We start from the raw sequence: 19,392 nt of genomic DNA, 5'->3' as shown, positions 1-19,392 counted from the left end.
CTCTTGGATCATTTCCATGTTTTAGCTATTGTGAATAATACTGCTATGAACATGAGTATACAGATATCCCTTTGAGAAGTAAGTGCTGGATCATATGGTATTTTTTTTTTTTTTTGCTGTCTATAACAGACTCATTTTATTTGAGATATAACTTTTATAATATACTAGTTTTATTTATAATTTTTTAATTTTAATTTTTTATGTTTCAAGTTTTTATTTAAATTCTAGTTAGGTAATATACAGTGCAGTATTGATTTCAGGAGTAGAACTCAGTGATTCGTCACTTACATGTAACACCCAGTGCTCATCACAAGTGCTCTTCTTAATACCCATTACCCATCCCCCACCCATCTCCCCTCCAGCCACCCTCAGTTTGTTCTCTATAATTAAGAGTCTTGGGGGAGAAGGGCTCTTTCCTTTCCATCCAGTGGCAGCCATCAGGTCAAAGGTAAGCCAAGATGGGCACTTATAAGTACATCCAGGAGCTGTGGAGAAAGAAGCCATCCAATGTCATGGGCTTTTCTCTCAGGGTGTGTTGCTGGTAGTATGCCCAGCTCTCTGTGCTCCACAGGGCCCCCTGCCCAACCAAGCCTGATAAAGCACGCAGACTGTGTTACAAGGCCAAGCAAGGTTATGTCATATATCGGACATGGTGGCCGGAAATGCCCAGTTCCTAAGGGTGCTACCTACGGCAAGCCTGTCCATCATGGTGTTAACCAGCTAAAGTTTGCCCCAAGCCTTCAGTCTGTTGCAGAGGAGTGAGCTGGACACCACTGTGGGGCTCTGAGGGTCTTGAATTTTTACTGGGTTGGTGGAGATCGCATGTACAGATTCTTTGAGGTTATCCTCATTGATCCATCCGTAAAGCCATCAGAAAAATCCTGACACCCAGTGGATCACCAAACCAGTCTACAAGCACAGGGAGATGCGAGGGCTGACATCTGCCGGCTGCAAGAGCCATGGCCTTGGAAAGGGTCACAGAATTGGTTCTCACTGTGAGACATAAGAGAAGACACAATACTCTACAGCTCCACCATTAGCGCTGATATAAATAATGTTTGTAAAATCCTTACCTAATAAACAATTTAGGACAGTTATAGCTGCTTCAAAGTATTCTTTAATTTGTCTGTTAAAATTAGCTGCAGATTGTTCCATGAATGCATTGTCAAATTATGAAAGTGCAATAATGTTTGAAGACTATAAGTGAAGGTGTATCTTGTTTTTAGTAAGATAAATGCTTTTGTCTTTGCTTTATCTTTTTAGGGAGTTTATATGTCAGTATTTTAAAATGCTGTTTGGTATAATAGGTGTAAAATACATTTTGTAAAGGTGGAATGCAGAAACTAGCCATGTAGATTTGTTGGTGTATGTAATGAAACCTACAGCTTCTTTGGGGTGATGTAATGCTCTGGTTTACTCTCAAATGGCTGTTTTTAGGAGTTTGGGAAGAACAAGCTTTTAAAATTGGATCTTGCTTGGAAATGTGAAGAGTATCCTAATCTTTTATCATGATCATACACAGAATAATGTCAACTAGGAACCACATTTTTAGGTTGAATCCAGTATTTTTCAGGGGTCTTACACTCAATTAAGTGATTTCCAGAAAACAGCAGACTGAAAGCCTCTTGAGACCTAAATTTCTTTCCACTCAAAAAGAGATCCTAAACCGTATATATTTTGCATGTAGAGGTTGTTCAGCTTAAGGAGTAAATGCTTATTAAACTAAAAAAAAAAAGTCTTTATGGTTTGCCTCCCTGTCTTTTTTTCTTAAAGATTTATTTATTTGGGAGAGAGCATGCATGCAAGCATAGGAAGGGGCGGGCAGAGGGAGAAGGGACAGAGAGAATCTCAAGCAGGCTCCCCTCCCAGAATGGAACCCAACACAGGGTTCAATCTCACAACCCTGAGATCATGACCTGAGCCAAAATCAAGAGTCAGATGCTTAACCAGCTGAGCCACCCAGGTGCCCCAACTTTCTCTTTCTCCTTTTTATCCCCTTCCCATATGTTCATCTGTTTTGTTTCTTATTTTATTTTTGTTTCAAGTTTTTTTTTTTAAGATTTTATTTATTTGAGAGAGAGAGAGTGAGACAGAGAAAGCACAAGAGGGGGGTGGGTCAGAGGGAGAAGCAGACTCCCCACTGAGTGGGGAGCCCAATGTGGGACTGGATCCTGGGACTCCAGGATCATGGCCTGAACCAAAGGCAGACACCTAACTGACTGAGCCACCCGGGCGCCCCTCAAGTTTTTATTTAAATTCTAGTTAAAATGCAGTGAAATATTGGTTTCAGGAGTAGAACTCAGTGATTCATCACTTACATGCAACATCCAGTGCTCATCCCAACAAGTAACCTCCTTAATACCCATCACCCATTTAGGCCATCCCCTGCCCACCTCCCCTCCATCAACCCTCAGTTTGTTCTCTATAGTTAAGAGTCCCTTATACTTTGCCTCCCTCTCTTTTTTTTCCCCCTTCCCCTGTGTTCATCTGTTTTGTTTCTTAAATTCCACATGAGTGAAATCATACGGTATTTGTTTTCTCTTACTGACTTATTTCACTTAGCATAACACACTCTAGCTCTATCCATGTGGTTGCAAATGAGAAGATTTCATTCCTTTTGATGGCTGAGTAATATTCCATTGTATATATACCACATCTTCTTTATCCATTCATCAGTTGATGGACTTTTGGGCTCTTTCCATAATTTGGCTATTGTTGATAATGGTGCTATAAACATCAGGTTGCAAACGTCCCTTCGAATCAGTATTTTTGTATCCTTTGGGTAAATACCTAGTAGTGTAATTGCTAGGTCATAGGGTAGTTCTAGTTTTAACTTTTTGAGGAGCCTCTATACTGTTTTCTAGAGTGGCTGCACCAGTTTGCATTCGCATCCACAGACCCGTTTCTCTGCATCCTCACCAACATCTCTTGTTTCCTGTGTGTGTGTGTGTGTGCGTGTTTTAAAGATTTTATTTATTAGAGAGAGAGAGTGTAATGGGGAGGAACAGAGGGAGAGAAGCAGACTCCCTGCTGAGCAGGAAGCCTGATGCGGGGCTCCATCCCAGGACCCAGAGATAATGACCTGAGCCGAAGGCTTAACTGACTGAGCCTCCCAGGCACCCCTCCTGTGTTGTTAATTTTGTGTTGTTAATTTTAGCCATTCTGGGGCACCTGGGTGGCTCAGTTGGTTAAGCGGCTGCCTTTGGCTCAGGTCATGACCCCGGGGTCCTGGGATCGAGCCCCGCATTGGGCTCCTTGCTCAGCGGGGAGCCTGCTTCTCCCCTGCCTGCCACTCCCCCTGCTTGGGCTTGCTCTCTCCTTCTCTGTGTGTCAAATAAATAAATAAAATAAAATCTAAAAAAAAAATTTTTTTTAGCTATTCTGACAGGTGTTAGGTGGTATCTCATTGTAGTTTTGATTTGTATTTTCCCTGATGATGAGTGATGTTGAGTATCTTTTCATGTGTCTGTTGGCCAAATGTATGTCTTCTTTGGAAAAATGTCTGTTCATGTCTTCTGCCATTTCTTAACTGGAGTATTTATTTTTGGGGTGTTGGGTTTGATAAGTTCTTTTTTTTTTAAGATTTCATTTATTTATTTGACAGAGAAACACAGCGAGAGAGGGAACACAAGCAGGGGGAGTGAGAGAGGGAGAAGCAGGCTTCCCGCGGAGCAGGGAGTCCAAAGTGGGGCCCGATACCAGGACCCTGGGATCATGACCCGAGCCGAAGGCAGACGCTTAACGACTGAGCCACCCAGGTGCCCCTTGATAAGTTCTTTATAGATTTTGGATACTAACCCTTTATCAGGTATGTCATTTGCAAATATCTTCTCCCATTCTGAAGGCTGCCTTTTAGTTTTTTTGGTTGTTTCCTTTTGCTGAGCATCTTTTTAGTTTGATATAGTCCCATTTATTTAGTTTTCCTTTTGTTGCCTTTACTTTTGGTATCATATCTGATAAATCATTGCTGAGACCATATCTAGGGGCTTACCTTCATGTTTTCTTCTAGGACTTTTATGACTTCAGGTCATACATTCAAGTCTTCATTTCATTTGAGTTAGTTTTTGTGCATAGTGTAAGATAGTTGTCCAGTTTCATTTTTTTGCATGTGGTTGTTCAGTTTTCTCAGCACAGTTTTTCGCCTTCCTCTCTGATACGGATGCCTTTTATTTCTTTTTCTTGCCTATTTACTCTGGCTCAGACTTCCAGGCTATGACCAATAAGAGTAGCAAGAGTTGGGTATGCTTGGGTTGTTCCTGATCTTAGAGGAGAAGCTTTTAGTTTTTCACTTTTGAGGATGATGTTGGCTATGGGCTTGTCATAGATGGTCTTTATTATGTTGAGGTACATTCTCCCTAAATCCATTCTGCTGAGAGTTCTTATCATGAACGGATGTTGAGTTTTGTCAAATGCTTTTCTGCATCTATTGCAATGATCATATGATTTTTATCCTTCATTTTGTGAATGTGGTGTATCATGTTGATTAATTTTTGAATATTGAAGCATCCTTGCATCTCTGGAATAAACCCTACTTGATAATGGTGAATGATCCTTTAAGTAATTTTAAAATTCAGCTTGTTAATATTTTGTTGAGGATTTGCATCTATGTTTATCAATGATATTGGTCTCCGATTTTCTTTTTATCATAGTTGTGTTTGTTTTGGTATCAGGGTAATGCTGTCCCCCTAGCATGAATTTGGAAGCATTCCTTCATATTCTGTTTTTTGGAATAGGTTAAGAAGTATAGGTATTAACTCTTCTTTAAATGTTTGGTAGAGGGTGCCTGGGTGGCTTAGTCAGTTAAGCTTCTGCCTTCTGCTCAGGCCAGGATCCTGGAGTACCGGAATTGAGTCCCACATCAGACTCCCCACAGGGAGTCTGCTTCTCCCTCTACCCCCCACCCTGCTCTTGTGCTCTCTCTCTCTCTCAAATAAATAAATAAAATCTTAAAAAAAAAAAGTAAATGTTTGGTAGAATTCACTTTTGAAGCCATCTGGACTTTTGTTTGTTTTGTTTGTTGGGAGTTTTTGGTTCAACTTTGTTTCAGTTTTATTAACTGAATTTCTTTGTAATTTGTTTAGATTTTCTATGTCTTCCTGAATTTATTCTTGGAAGTTTTTATGTTTATAGGAAGTTTTCATTCTATTTTGTCTAATTTGTTGGCATATTGTTTTTTTCTGGTAATTTCTTAAAATCCTTTGTATTCTGTGGTGTTGGTTCTTTTTGGAAGGAAGCCATGCCTGGAGTAGGGTAAGAGAAGGAATAGGTTGAGATCAGTAGTACAGATATGTTTAGTATGACGTGAGACATCTAAGTGGAGACAATCAGCAGGCAGTTAAATACAAGAATTTCAAGTAAAAAAAAAAAGAATTTCAAGTTTAGAAACAAGTCCTAAACTATAAATTAAACCACAAATCTGGTTTGGTCAGTATATAACCTTCAGTATAGACTTGGGATACTAACCCTTTATCCAATATGGCATTTCTCCCATTCCATCAGCTGCCTTTTAGTTTTGTTAATTGTTTCCTTTGCTGTGCTGAGGCTTTTTATCTTGATGAAGTCCCAATTGTTCATTTTTGCTTTAGTTTCCCTTGCTTCAGGAGACGTGTCTAGTAAGATGTTGCTGTGGCTAACATCAAAGAGGTTGCTGCCTTTTTCTCCTCTAGGATTTTGATGGTTTCCTGTCTTACATTTAGGTCTTTAATCCATTTTCAATTTACTTTTGTGTACGGTGTAAGAAAGTGGTCCAGTTTCATTCTTCTGCATGTTGCTGTCCAGTTTTCCCAACATTTGTCGAAGAGACTTCTTATGTTTTTTCCTGCTTTGTGGAAGGTTAGTTGGCCATACATTTGTGGGTCCATTTCTGGTTCTCTATTCTGTTCCATTGATCTGTGTGTCTGTTTTTGCCTGTAGCTTCAGTATAAAACACATAATTGAGAGCACAATTGAATAAAACACCTCAACACAGTTGTGTACTTCATCATAAGAAAACTTCCACTGTTGTGATTTGACCTTGGGTTTACTTTCGCAGAACAAGAATTATAACTTTTCTTCTCACTGGTAGGGATGAAAAGCTAAGAGAAAGTATTGCTCTTAGTTGCTCTTGTGATAATGAGTCCCACTAGAAGCTGTGTCTGTTCTGCTACCAGTTGCTCAGGTTTTGCTTCCTTCCTGGCATCTTTCAGCATTCTGCTTTTTTCCAGTCTAAACCAGAAAGAAAGGAAATGATTCTGTTTACATATGCACTAATTTCCTAGGATTATCCTCTGCTGCTTTTTTCCAGTCTGGATGGAAATTCTTTCTTGACTTCTTCTCTGCCACTTCCTGTTCTTTGAGCCTGGAACTGTTATAAAAGCTAATTGGCATCAGACACAAAAGATTATTCATTAACTTTTCTCTAATACCCACAGCTCCTTCCAGGCCTGATTCTAATTTTTTAAAGGAACTATCTCTTTCTTTTCTTCTGAATTGACATATTAGAATACATTTGAACAGACCATGCACAATTTTCAAACAATTGCTTTATATGCCATATTTAGTTTGAAAGTTATTTTCCCATAGAAACAATAATATAAATGATGGTTTGGTTTCCCCAGCTAACTCCAACATCTTTTAAACTTGTGTCAAGTGGTATTTCATTTATAATTGACAACAGTTATACCCTTGTTTCTTGGACACATGGACACATTGCCCATAAGTTATTCTAGTATAGCATAGAGACAGGAAACAAGGACTGTACCTACAGCGTCCCAATAATTTAACTTTCTACATTAGTAGCATAGAACCATAGACCGTAGGAGTTAGGAGGGACATTAGAGATAGCATCATCCAAGCTACTTATTTTATGAGGGAGAAGACTGAGAGCCTGGGAACTTAAATGACTTTTCCTTAGTGGCATTTTCTTACCTCACATCACTGAAATTTGTGTATATTGATTCACCTGTTTAAAATTACAGATAAACTCTTTAGTATCTATCAAGATTCAGTTCTCCCATAAAACTTCATGTGTTCACCCTTGACCCTTTAGATATAGTTGGACACTCCAATATCTTTTCTCTCCATACATTGTATATAATAACTTTCATAGCACTATTTAGATACAGGTTGTGTGACCTTGTGCAAGTCACTAAATATCTCAGTACTTCAGTTTTTTTATCCCATAAAATAATAATAATAATAATAACCTACTTCATAGGTGTGTAGTGAAAATGAAATGAGTTAATATAGGTAAAGAGCTTATGACATTGGTACACAGTAAATTTTATATAATTAATAGATAGTATCATAATGAATTGTGATTTTTGACTTGAATACTTGTTTTCCCTACTGGTCTATGAGCTCATCAGCTCACCAGGGACAAAAAGATTATAGCTCGCTCATCGTTGGGAGCATTATATAAGTTTTTAATGAAAATTTTTATTTTGAAGGGTGCCTGGGTGGCTCAGTCAGTTAAGCGTCTGCTTTCAGCACAGGTCGTGATCAGTGTCCTGGGATCGAGCCCCACTTTGGGCTCCCTGCTCAGTGGGGAGTCTGCTTCTCCCTCTCCCTCTGCTCCTCCCCCCACTCATGCTCTCTCTTTCTCAAATAAAATCTTTAAAAAAAAAAGAAAAATTTTACTTTGAAATCATTGTAAGTTTACATGCAGTTGGAAGAAATACTACAGAGATCCCATGTGCCCTTTACCTCATTTCCCCCAGTAATAACACCTTGCAAAACTATAGTACAATATCACAACGAGGATATTGATGTTGATACAGTCAAGATTCAAAAGAATTCCATCACCACAGGATTCTACATATTGACCTTTTAAAACCACACTCATTTCTTTCTCATATTCTTCCTCCAACAAACATCTTTAACTCCTGGCAACCACTAATCTAGTCTCCATTTCTATAATTTTGTTATTTCAAGAATATTATATAAATGGAATAACATAATATGTAACTTTTGCTGATTGTCTCTTTTCACTCAGCATAATTCTCTGGAGATTTATTTCAAGTTGTGTGTTATCATTTTTAAAAATTATTATTGAGTAGCATTTCATGGTATGAGTGTATATACTAAAGTTTGACTACTCACCCATTGAAAGACAGCTGAATTGTTTCTAGTTTTTATTGATTATGAATAAAGCTGCTTTTGAACATTCATGTACAGGTTTTTGTGTAAATATATGTTTTCATTTCCCTGGGATAAATGCCCAGGAGAGAGTTGTTGGATCATATGGTAGTTGCATGTTTAGTTTTTGAAGAAATTGCCAAACTGTTTTCCATAATGCTGTACCATTTTACATACCACCAACAACTTACGAGTGAAAAGACAGAGAAATTTATCCCAAATGAAGGAACAGGACATGGCCATGGACAGGGATCAAAGTAAAACAGATATAAATAACATACCTGATGGACAATTTAAAGCAGTGATCATAAGGATACTCACTGGACTTGAGAACAGAGCAGGGGACATCAGTGAGACCCTTAACACAGAGATAAGGAATAACAGCAGAGATAAAGGACTCTATAACCAAGATGAGAAACATGCTTGATAGAATGAAGCACAGGCTGGAGAGCAGAGGAATGAATTAGTGACCTAGAAGACAGAGTAAGGGAAAGTAATCAAGCTGAACAAAGGATAAAAAAAAGAATTATGCAAAACAAGAATATACTTAGGGAACTCAGTGACTCCATCAAACATAAACACATTTATATTTTAGGAGTCCCAGAAGAAGAGAGAGTAAAGGGGGCAGAAAATTTATTTGAAGAAATAATAGCTGAAAACTTGACTAACATGGGGAAGGAAACATTTCCAGAAATAGGTGGCACAGAGAACTCCCATCAAAATCAACAAAAGCAGATCCACACCAAGACATATTGTAAATAAATTGGCTATATATGGTGATAAAAAATATTAAAGAGCAGCAAGATAAAAGAAGACAGTTACATACAAAGGAAACCCCATAAAGCTATCGGCAGATTTTTCAGCAGAAACTTTCTAAGCCAGAAAGGAGGTATGATATACTCAAAGTGTTGAATGGGAAAAACATGAAGCCAAGAATACCCTATCCAGCAAGCCTGTCATTCAGAATAGAAGGAGAGATAAAGAGTTTCCCAAACAAAAACTAAAGGAGTTCATGACCTCTAAACCAGCCCTGCAAGGAGTGTTAAAGGTAACTCTTTGAGTGGAAAGGAAAGCCCACAAATGACAGTATGAAGGTAGGAAACATAAAAGCAGTAAAAAGAATCAGTCAAGGAACTCACAAAAGAAAAGGAAGTATGCACCTAAAACATGGGGAGTAGAGGAGTAAAGAATGGGTTCAAACGTGAACGACCATCAATTTAATAGACTGCTATATGAAGAAGGGGTTGTATAGAAACTGGATGGTAGTGATTTATCAAAAGCACTAATAAATATGCAAAGAATAAAGAGAAAGAAATTCACATATGTCACTGAAGAAAACCAGCAAACCATGAAAGAGAGGAAGACAAGAAAGGCTCAGAGAAAATCTTCAGAACAACCACAAAACAAATAATAAAACAGCAATAAATGTATATCTATCAATAATGACTTTATTTTTTTAAGTAGCCTCCAAGCCTAGCATGGAGCCTAATGGAGGGCCCAAACTCATACCCCAAGATCAAGACCTGAGCTGAGATCAAGAGTTGGATGCTTAACCTACTGAGCCACCCCAGGCACCTCAATCAATAATTACTTTGAATGTAAATGGACGAAATGCTCCAATCAAAACACATAGGGTGACAGAATGGATGAAATAATAAGACCCATCTATACACTGCCTACAAGAGGCTCATGTTAGACCAAAAAACAGCTGCAGATTGAAAGTGAGGAGATGGAGAAACATCTATCATGCAAATGGATGTCAAAAGAAAGCCAGAGTGGCAGCTTTCCAACCAGGCCCTGGCAGAATGGCTCCCGCGAAGAAGGGTGGCAAGAAGAAGGGCCGTTCTGCCATCAACGAGGTAGTGACCAGAGAATACACCATCAGCATTCACAAGCACATCCATGGAGTGGGTTTCAAGAAGCGTGTCCCTCGGGCACTCAAAGAGATCCGGAAATTTGCCATGAAGGAGATGGGAACTCCAGATGTGCACATTGACACCAGGCTCAACAAAGCTGTCTGGGCCAAAGGAATAAGGAATGTTCCGTACCGTATTGGAGTGCGGTTGTCCAGAAAATGTAACGAGGATGAAGATTCACCAAACAAGCTCTACACACTGTTTACCTATGTACCTGTCACCACTTTCAAAAAGACAGACAGTTAATGTGGATGAGAACTAATCGCTGATTGTCAAATAAAGGTATAAAACTGCAAAAAAAAAAAAAAAAAAAAAGAAAAGAAAAAGAAAGAAAGCCAGAGTGGCAATACTTCTATTGGATGAAATAGACTTTAAAGCAAAGGCTGTAACAAGAGGCAAGAACACGGTATCATAATAAAGGGGATAGTCCAGCAAGAAGATATAACAATTGTAAATATTTATGGACTCAACATGGGAGCACCCAAATACACAAAACAGTTAAGAACAAACATAAAGAAACTAATCGATAATAATACCATAGCAGTAGAAGACTTTTAACATCCCACTTACACCAATGGACGGATCATCTAAACAGAAAATCAACGCAGAAACAATGGCTTTGAATGACACAGTGAACCAGATGGATTTAACAGAATATTCAGAACATTCCAGCCCCAAACAGCAGAATACACATTCTTTTCAAGTGCACATGGAACATCCTCCACAATAGATGACATATCAGGCCACAAAACAAGCTTCAGCATAGTCAAAAGGATCAAAGTCATACTGTGCATCTTTTCTGACCACAATGCTATGAAACTAGAAGTCAACCACAAGAAAAAATCTGGAAAGACCACAGATAACATGCTGCTGAACAATGAATAGGTCAACCAGGAAATAAAAGAAGCAATTAAAAAGTACATGGAAACAAATGAAAATGAAAACACAACAGTTCAAAATCTTTGGGACGCAGCAAAAGCAGTTCTCAGAGGGAAGTGTATAGCAATACAGGCCTACCTCAAGAAGCAAGAAAAACCTCAAATAACCTAACCTTACACTGAAAGGAGCTAAAAAAAGAACAACAAATGAAACCTAAAATGAGCCAAAGAAAGGAAATAATAAAGATTAGAGCAGAAATAAATGATATAGAAACTAAAAAACAATAGAACAGATCATGAAACCAGGAGCTGGTTCTTTGAAAAAAATCAATTAAATTGACAAACCTCTAGCCAGACTTATCAAGAAAAAAAAGAAAGGGCCCAAAAACTACATGCCAACAAATTGGACAACCTAGAAGAAATGGATAAATTCCAGAAACATATAATCTAACAAAAGTGAAACAGGAAGAAATAGAAAATTTGAACAGACTGATTACAAGCAAAGAAATGGAATCAGTAATCCAAAAACTCCCAACAAACCAAAGTTCAGAACCAGATGGCTTCACAGATGAGTTCTCTCAGACATTTAAGGGGCGCCTGGGTGGCTCAGTCTGTTAACCATCTGCCTTCAGCTCAGGTCCTGATCCTGGGGTCCTGGGATCAAGCCCCACATCGGGCTTCCTGCTCAGTGGGGAGTCTGATTCTCCCTCTCCCTCTGCTCCTCCCCCTCACTCATGCGCACTCTCTCTCTCTCAAAATAAATAAAATCTTTTTAAACAACAACAACAAAACATTTAAAGAAGAGCTAATGCCTTTTCTTCTCAAACTATTCTGAAAAATAGAAAAGGAAGGAAAACTTTCACATTTATTCTGTGAGGTCAGCATTATCCTGACACCAAAACCCTGATAAAGACACCATTACGGGGCACCGGGGTGGCTCAGTCATTGAGTCTTCGGCTCAGGTCATGATCCCAGGGTCCTGGGATCGAGCCCCACATCAGGCTCCCTGCTCCACAGGAAGCGTGCTTCTCCCTCTCCTACTCCCCCTGCTTGTGTTCCCTCTCTTGCTGTCTGTCTCTCTGTCAAATAAATAAAAAAAATAAAAAAAAAATAAAGACACCACTAGAAAACAGAACTACAGGGCAATATCCCTGATGAACATAGATGCAGAAATCCTCAACAAAATACTAGCAAACCAAATCCAACAATACATTAAAAACGTCATTCACCACAATCCAGTGGGATTTCCTCCAGGGTTGCAAGGGTGGTTCAGTATTCACAAATCAGTCAACATGATACATCACATCAACAAGAGAAAGACTAGAAACCATATGATCATTTCAATAGATGCAGAAAAAGCATATGACAAAGTACAACATCCATTCATGAAAATGCCCTCAACAAAGTTAGTTTAGAGGGAACATACCTCAACATAATAAATAGCTCAATATATGGAAAACCATAGCAAACATTATCCTCAGTGGGGAAAACTGAGAGCCTTTCCCCTAGGGTCAGGAACAAGACCAGGATGTTCACTCTCACCATTTCTATCCAACATCATACTGGAAGTCCTAGCCAGAGCAATCAGACAATAAAAAGAAATAAGAGATATCCAGATCAGTAAGGAGGAGGTGAAACATTCATTATTTGTGGATGACATGATACTCTTTCTATAGAAAACCTGAAAGATTCCCCCCCCAAAAAATTTCTGGAACTGATAAACAGATTCGGTAGAGTTGCAGGATACAAAATTAGTGTACAGAAATCTGTTGCATTTGTGTACACCAGTAATGAAACAGCAGAAAGAGAAATTAAGAAAACAATCCCATTTACAATTGCACCAAAAATAATAAGATACCAAGGAATAGACCTAACCAAAGAGGTGAAAGACCTGTACTCTGAAAACTATAGAACACTTATGAAAGAAACTGAAGATGACACAAAGAAATGGAAAGACATTCCATGCTCATGGATCAGAAGAACAAATTTTGTTAAAATGTCTATACCACCCAAAGCAATCACACATTTAATGCAATCCCTATCAAAATGCCACGAGCATTTTTTGCAGAACTAGAACAAACAATCCTAAAATTTGTATGGAACCACAAAAGATCCTGAATAGCCAAAGTAAACTTGAAAAAGAAAGCAAAGCTGGAGGCATCAGAATTTCAGACTTCAAGTTATAAAGCTGTAGTAATCAAAACCATATGATACTGGTACAAAAATAGATTCATAGACCAAGGAAACAGAATAGAAAACCCAGAAATAAACCCAGAATTATATGGCCAATGAATGTTTGACAAAGCAGGAAAGAATATACAATGGGAAAAAGGCAGTCTTTTCCAAGAAGGGTGTTGGGAAAACTGGATAGCAACATGCAAAAGAATGAAACCAGACCACTCTCTTACATCATGAACAAAAATAAATTCAAAATGGATTAAAGACCTAAATGTGAGACCTGAAACCACAAAAGTCCTAGAAAAGAGCACAGGCACTGATTTCTCTGACATAGACTGTAACAACACTTCTCTAGACATGTTTCCTGAGGCAAGGGAAACAAAAGTAAAAATAAACTATTGGGACTACATCAAAATAAAAAGCTTCTGCACAGCAAAGGAAACAATAAAACTAAAAGGCAACCAATGGAAAGGGAGAAGATATTTGCAAAGGACACATCTGATACAGGGTTAGTATCCAAAATATATAAAGAACTTAAAAACTCAACATCTAATAAATAAATAATCCAATTAAAAAATGGGCAGAAGAGCAGCACCTGGTTGGTTCAGTCGATTGTGTCCCACCCTTCATCTCAGCTCAGTTCTTGATCTCAAGATCATGAGTTCAAGCTCCATGTTGGACTCCATGCTGGGCATAAAGCCTACTTTTAAAAAATGGGCAGAAGACTTAAACATATTTCTCCAAAGAAGACATACAGGTGGCCAACAGACACATGAAAAAATGCTCCACATCTCTCATCATCAAGGAAATGCAAATGAAAACTATATCACCTCACAACTGTCAGAATGACTAAAATCAAAAACACAAGAAACAAGTGTTGATGAGGATATGGACAAAAAGGAACCCTTGTACGCTGTTGGTAGAAATGCAAACTGGTGCAGCCCCCAGTGGAAAACAGTGTGGAGGTTCCTCAAAATGTTAAAAATAGAATTACCTACAATCTAGTAATCACACTATGGGGTGTTTACTCAAAGAATACAAAAGCACTAATTCAAAAGGATACATGTATCCCTATGTTTACAGTAGCACTATTTATAATAGCAAAGATATGGAAGTGGCCCCAGTATCCAATCAGTGATAGATTAGTGGATAAAGAAGAAGTGGTATATATATACCACTGGAATATTATTCAGCCATTAAAAAAAATGGACATTTGCCATCTGCAATGATGTGGATGGAGCCAGGGTATTATGATAAGCGAAATAAGTCAGTCAGGGAAAGAGAAATACCGTATGATTTCACTCATGTGGAATTTAAGAAACAAAACTGAACATGGGGGGAAAATGAGAGGCAAACCATAAAATAGACTCTAAATATAGAGAACAAACTGAGGGTTCCTGCAGTAGAGGTATGTGTTGGAATGGGTGATGGGTATTAAGGAGGGCACAAAAAAAAAAGGGCACCTGTTGTGATGAGCACTGTCTGTTGTATGTAAATGATGATTCACTAAAACCTGTACCTGAGGGACGCCTGGGTGGCTCAGTCGGTTAAACGTCTGCCTTCGGCTCAGGTCATGATCCCAGGGTCCTGGGGTCGAGTCCTGCATCAGGCTGTTCAGCAGGGAACCTGCTTCTCCCTCTGCCTGCTGCTCCCCTTGCTGTCAAATAAATAAAATCTAAAAAAAATATATACCTGAAACTAATATTTTAAAAAATCATGTTTAAAAAAAGAAAAGATAGAGTGACAAACCAAAAAACAGACTCTTAATTATGCAGAACAAACTGGTGGTTACCAGAGGGGAGGTTCGTGGGCAGATGGGTGAAATATGTGATGAGGATTAAGGAGTGCCCTTATTGTGATAAGTACCGGGTGATTAAAAGCTTAAAAGAGGATATTATTTCCTCCATTAACGTGCTTTTGCACCTTTGTAAAAAAATAAATTAGTATTCACCATATACAAAAATAAACTCAAAATGGATTAAATACCTCCGTGTAAAGTGGATTAAATACTTAAGCATAAAAATCCTAGAAGAAAGCACAAGGAGTAATTTCTCTGACATCAGCTGTAGCAGCATTTTTCTAGATATGTCTCCTTAGGCAAAGGAAACAAAAGCGAAAGTAAACTCTTGGGACTACTTCAAAATAAAAAGCTTTTGCACAGCAAAGGAAACCATCTGCAAAACAAAAAGACCACCTACTGAGTGGCAGAGGATATTTGCCAATGATATTGCCAATAATACGTTAATATCCAAAATATGCAAAGGACTTGTACAACACCAAAAAAGCAAACAATCCAATTAAAAAGTGGGCAGAGGACCTTAATAGACATTTTTTTCAAAGAAGACATACAGTTGGCCAGCAGACACATGAAAAGATGCTCAACATCCCTAATCATCAGGGAAATACAAATCAAAACCACAATGAGATATTACCTCACACCTGTCAGAATGGCTAAAATTAAAAAGACAAGAAACAACAAGTGTTGGTAAGGATGTGGAGGAAAAGGAACCCTCATGCACTGTTGGTGGGAATGTAAACTGGTATAGCCATTGTGGAATATAATATGGAGGTTCCTTAAAAAATTAAAGATAGAAATACCAAATGATCCAATAATTCAACTCTTGGGTAGTTACCCAAAGAAAATGAAAACACGAACTCGAAAAGATCTATGCATTTACAAAAGCTAATACATGGAAGCAGTCTAAGTGTCCATCAATAGACAAATGGATAAGGAAAATGTGGTGTATATATACAATGTAATATATGCAGCCCTAAAAAGGATGAAATTGTGCCATTTGGGACAACATGGATGAACTTAGAATGCTAAGTGAAATAAGTCAGACCAAGAAAGACAAATATCATATGATTTTACTCATAAGTGGAATTTAAAAAAAAAAAAGAATAAACAAACAAAGAAGAATCTGACCTATAAACACAGAGAACAAACTGATGGCTGCCAGATGGGAGGTAGGTGGGTGGGGTGGGCAAAGTGAGTGAAGGGGAGAGGGAGATACAGTTCTCCAGTTATGGAATGAGTAAGTCACAGGAATAAGAAGCAGACCATAAGGAATACAATCAATGATATTGTAATAGCATGTATTGAGACAGATGATAGTTATGCTTGTGGTGAACATAGAATAATGTTTAAACCTGTCAAAGTACTAAATTGTATACCTGAAACTAATGTAACATTGTGTATCAATTATACTCAAATTAAAAAAAAGTCAGGATTATAGCAAAATTGAAGAAAACAGGTTAATATAAAAACGCCAGTTGCAGGGCACCTGGGTGGCTTAGTCGTTGGGTGTCTGCCTTCGGCTCAGATCATGATCCCAGGGTCCTGGGATTGAGCCCAGCATCGGGCTCCCTGCTAGGCGGGAAGCCTGCTTCTCCCTCTCCCACTCCCCTGCTTGTGTTCCCTCTCTCGCTGTCTCTCTCTGTCAAATAAATAAATAAAATCTTTAAAAAAAAATGCCAGTTGCTTTCCTATAAACCTGCAATGAACAATTGTATTTGAAATGAAAACAACACTATTTATATTAAATGCAATAAAAAGAGGAGGAGGGAAGGGAGAGGGGAAAGAAAGAAGGAAGGAAGATAAGACAGGCAGGCATACAGACTTAGACATAAGAATTACAAAATACAGGGCGCCTGGGTGGCTCAGTGGGTTAAGCGACTGCCTTCCGCTCAGGTCATGATCCTGGAGTCGCGGGATCGAGTCCCGCTTCGGGCTCCCTGCTCAGCGGGGAGTCTGCTTCTCCCTCCTCTGACCCTCTTCCCTTTCGTGCTCTCTATCTCTCATTCTCTCTCTCTCTCAAATAAATAAATAAAATCTTTAAAAAATTACAAAATACATACAAGATCTATATGAGGAAAATTACAAAACTCTGATGAAGGAAATCAAAGAAGAACTAAATAAATGGAGAGAGATTTCATGTTCATGGATAGCAATGCTCAATATTGTTAAGATGTTAGTTCTTCCCAGCTTGATCTAGATTCAGTATAATCAGAATTAAAACCCAGCAAGTTACTTTGTGGATATGACAAACAGATTTTAACATATGGGAAGGCAGTAGATCCAGAAATCTTCTTAAGGAAGAACAAAGTCAGAGGACTGACACTACCTGACTTTAAGATGTACCTATAAAGCTACTACAATCAAGAGTTTGGTATTGGCAAAAAAAACAAAAAACAAAAAACAAAACCAGATTAATGGAACAGAATAGAAAGCTTAAAAATAGACTTATACAAATATATTCTTCTGATCTGTGACAAAGGAGCAAAGGCAATTCGATGAAGAAAGGACAGTCTTTTCAACAAATGATGCTGTAAAAACTGGATATTCGGTTTTAGGAAATGGATATAGACCATGATGTTACACCTTTCACAAAATTTAACTCAAAACGGATTAAAGACATAAATGTAAAATGCAAAACTATAAAACTTATAGAGGCTACATAGGAGAAAATCTAGGTGAACTTGGGTGTGGCAATAAGTTTTTAGATAGAACAACAAAAGCATGATCTATGAAAGAAAAAAAAATATGGTGGACTTCCTTATGTTAAAATCAGTCGTTCTCTGAAAGACACTGTTAAGAGAATGAAAAGACAAGCCACATATTGGAGAAAATATTTACAAAAGGTATATCTGATAAAGGACTTACCCCCCCCCATACAAAGAAGTCTTAAAAGTCAAAATTAAGAAAACAACCCAATTAAAAAATGGACAAAAGACTTAATTTTGTTCTGAAACTAATGATGTACTATATGTTGGCTAATTAAATTTAAATAAAAAAATGGACAAAAGACCTGGACACCCTGTTAAAGAAGAGACACGGATGGCAAATAATCATATGAAAGGATGTTCAACATCATATGCCGTTAGGGAATTGCATATTTTAATAACGATTAGATATCACTACATACTTATTAGAATGGCTGAAACCCAGAACCACTGACAACACCAAATGCTGACAAGTTTGTGATGCAACAAGAACTCTTATTCATGCCTGGTGGAAATGCACTTTGAACCATTTTGGAAGATAGTCTGGAAGGTTGGTTTTTGTTTTTTTGTGTTGTTTTTTTTTTATAATGCAAAACACAATTTTACCATACAATCCAGCAATTGTGCTTCTAGGTATTTACCCTAATGAGTTGAAAACTTATTTCCACATAAAAACTAGCATATGAAGGTTTATAACAGGTTTTTTTTTCCCCATAGTTGCCAAATTTGGGAAGCAAACAAAACGTACTTCAGAAGGTGAGTAGATAAATAAGCCGTGGTGCATCCATACAACAGAATACTATTCACCATAAAATTGAAATGAATTTTGAACCATGGAAAGACCTGGAGGAACCTGAAAATGCTTATCATTAAGTGAAAGGCCAGTCTGGGAAGGCTTAAACTGTATGATTCCAGATATATGACATTGTGGAAAAGGCAAAACTGATACAGAGAGTAAAAAATATTAGTGATTGCCAGGAATTTGGGGAATGGCGCTGGGAAGTGTGAATTACTGGAGCACAGGGGATATTTATGGCAGTGAAATGACTATGATGCTATGATGGTAGATACATGATATTATGTGTTTGTCAAATTTAGAGTGATTCCTAAACTATGACCTTTACAACAAACAAATATTTGGACATACTTGCATAGGTCTGTTTTTGGGTTCTCTCTTCTCTTCCATTGATCTTTGTATCTATCCCTCCAGTAACACAGAGTCTTGATTACTACAGCTATATAATTCTTAGAACAGGGCAGACTGTTTCCTCCCAATTTATCCTTCTTTTTTAAAAAAAAATTATTTATTTGAGAGAGAGAGAGTGTGAGCACGAGCACATGTTGCAGGAGGGGCAGAGGGAGAGAGAAACTCAAGCAGGTTCCTTGCTGAGCATGGAGCCCGACACTGAGCTCTATCTCACAACCCTGAGATCATGCTCTGAATTGAAACCAAGAGTCAGACACTTAACTGACTATGCCACCCAGGCACCCCTCCCAATTTATCCTTTTAAAAAAAAAATTGTTTTAGCTCTCTAGTTCCTTTTCTTTACATATAAAGTTTAGAATAATCTTGTTTATAACCATAAAACATCTTGCTGGGATTTTAATTTTAGTTCCAGTGTAGTTAACATACAGTGTTAAATTAGTTTCAAGTGTACAACTTGAATGTGTGTTGAATTTTGCCAAATGCATTTTCTGCATATATTGAGGATTGTCAATTGTTTTTTAGCCTGTTATGTGGTGGATTACACTGATTGATTTTCAAATATTGGATTGTTTTCAAATACTGAATCAGCTTTGCT

The 19,392-nt window shown here is 37.9% G+C and overlaps 1 protein-coding gene and 1 pseudogene across 1 annotated transcript in view; both read left to right on the top strand.

The window, feature by feature from the left end:
- ZSWIM5 (zinc finger SWIM-type containing 5) overlaps nucleotides 1-19,392 on the top strand; it is a 216,248-nt gene that overhangs the window by 62,823 nt on the left and 134,033 nt on the right. The window lies entirely within an intron of this gene.
- LOC113915673 lies at nucleotides 459-1,040 on the top strand (annotated as a pseudogene).

The sequence above is a fragment of the Zalophus californianus genome, chromosome 4, assembly GCF_009762305.2.
Source record: "Zalophus californianus isolate mZalCal1 chromosome 4, mZalCal1.pri.v2, whole genome shotgun sequence".
NCBI lineage: Eukaryota > Metazoa > Chordata > Mammalia > Carnivora > Otariidae > Zalophus > Zalophus californianus.
The sequence above is the reverse complement of the archived record's forward strand: the minus strand, read 5'-3'. Positions and strand labels throughout refer to the sequence as shown.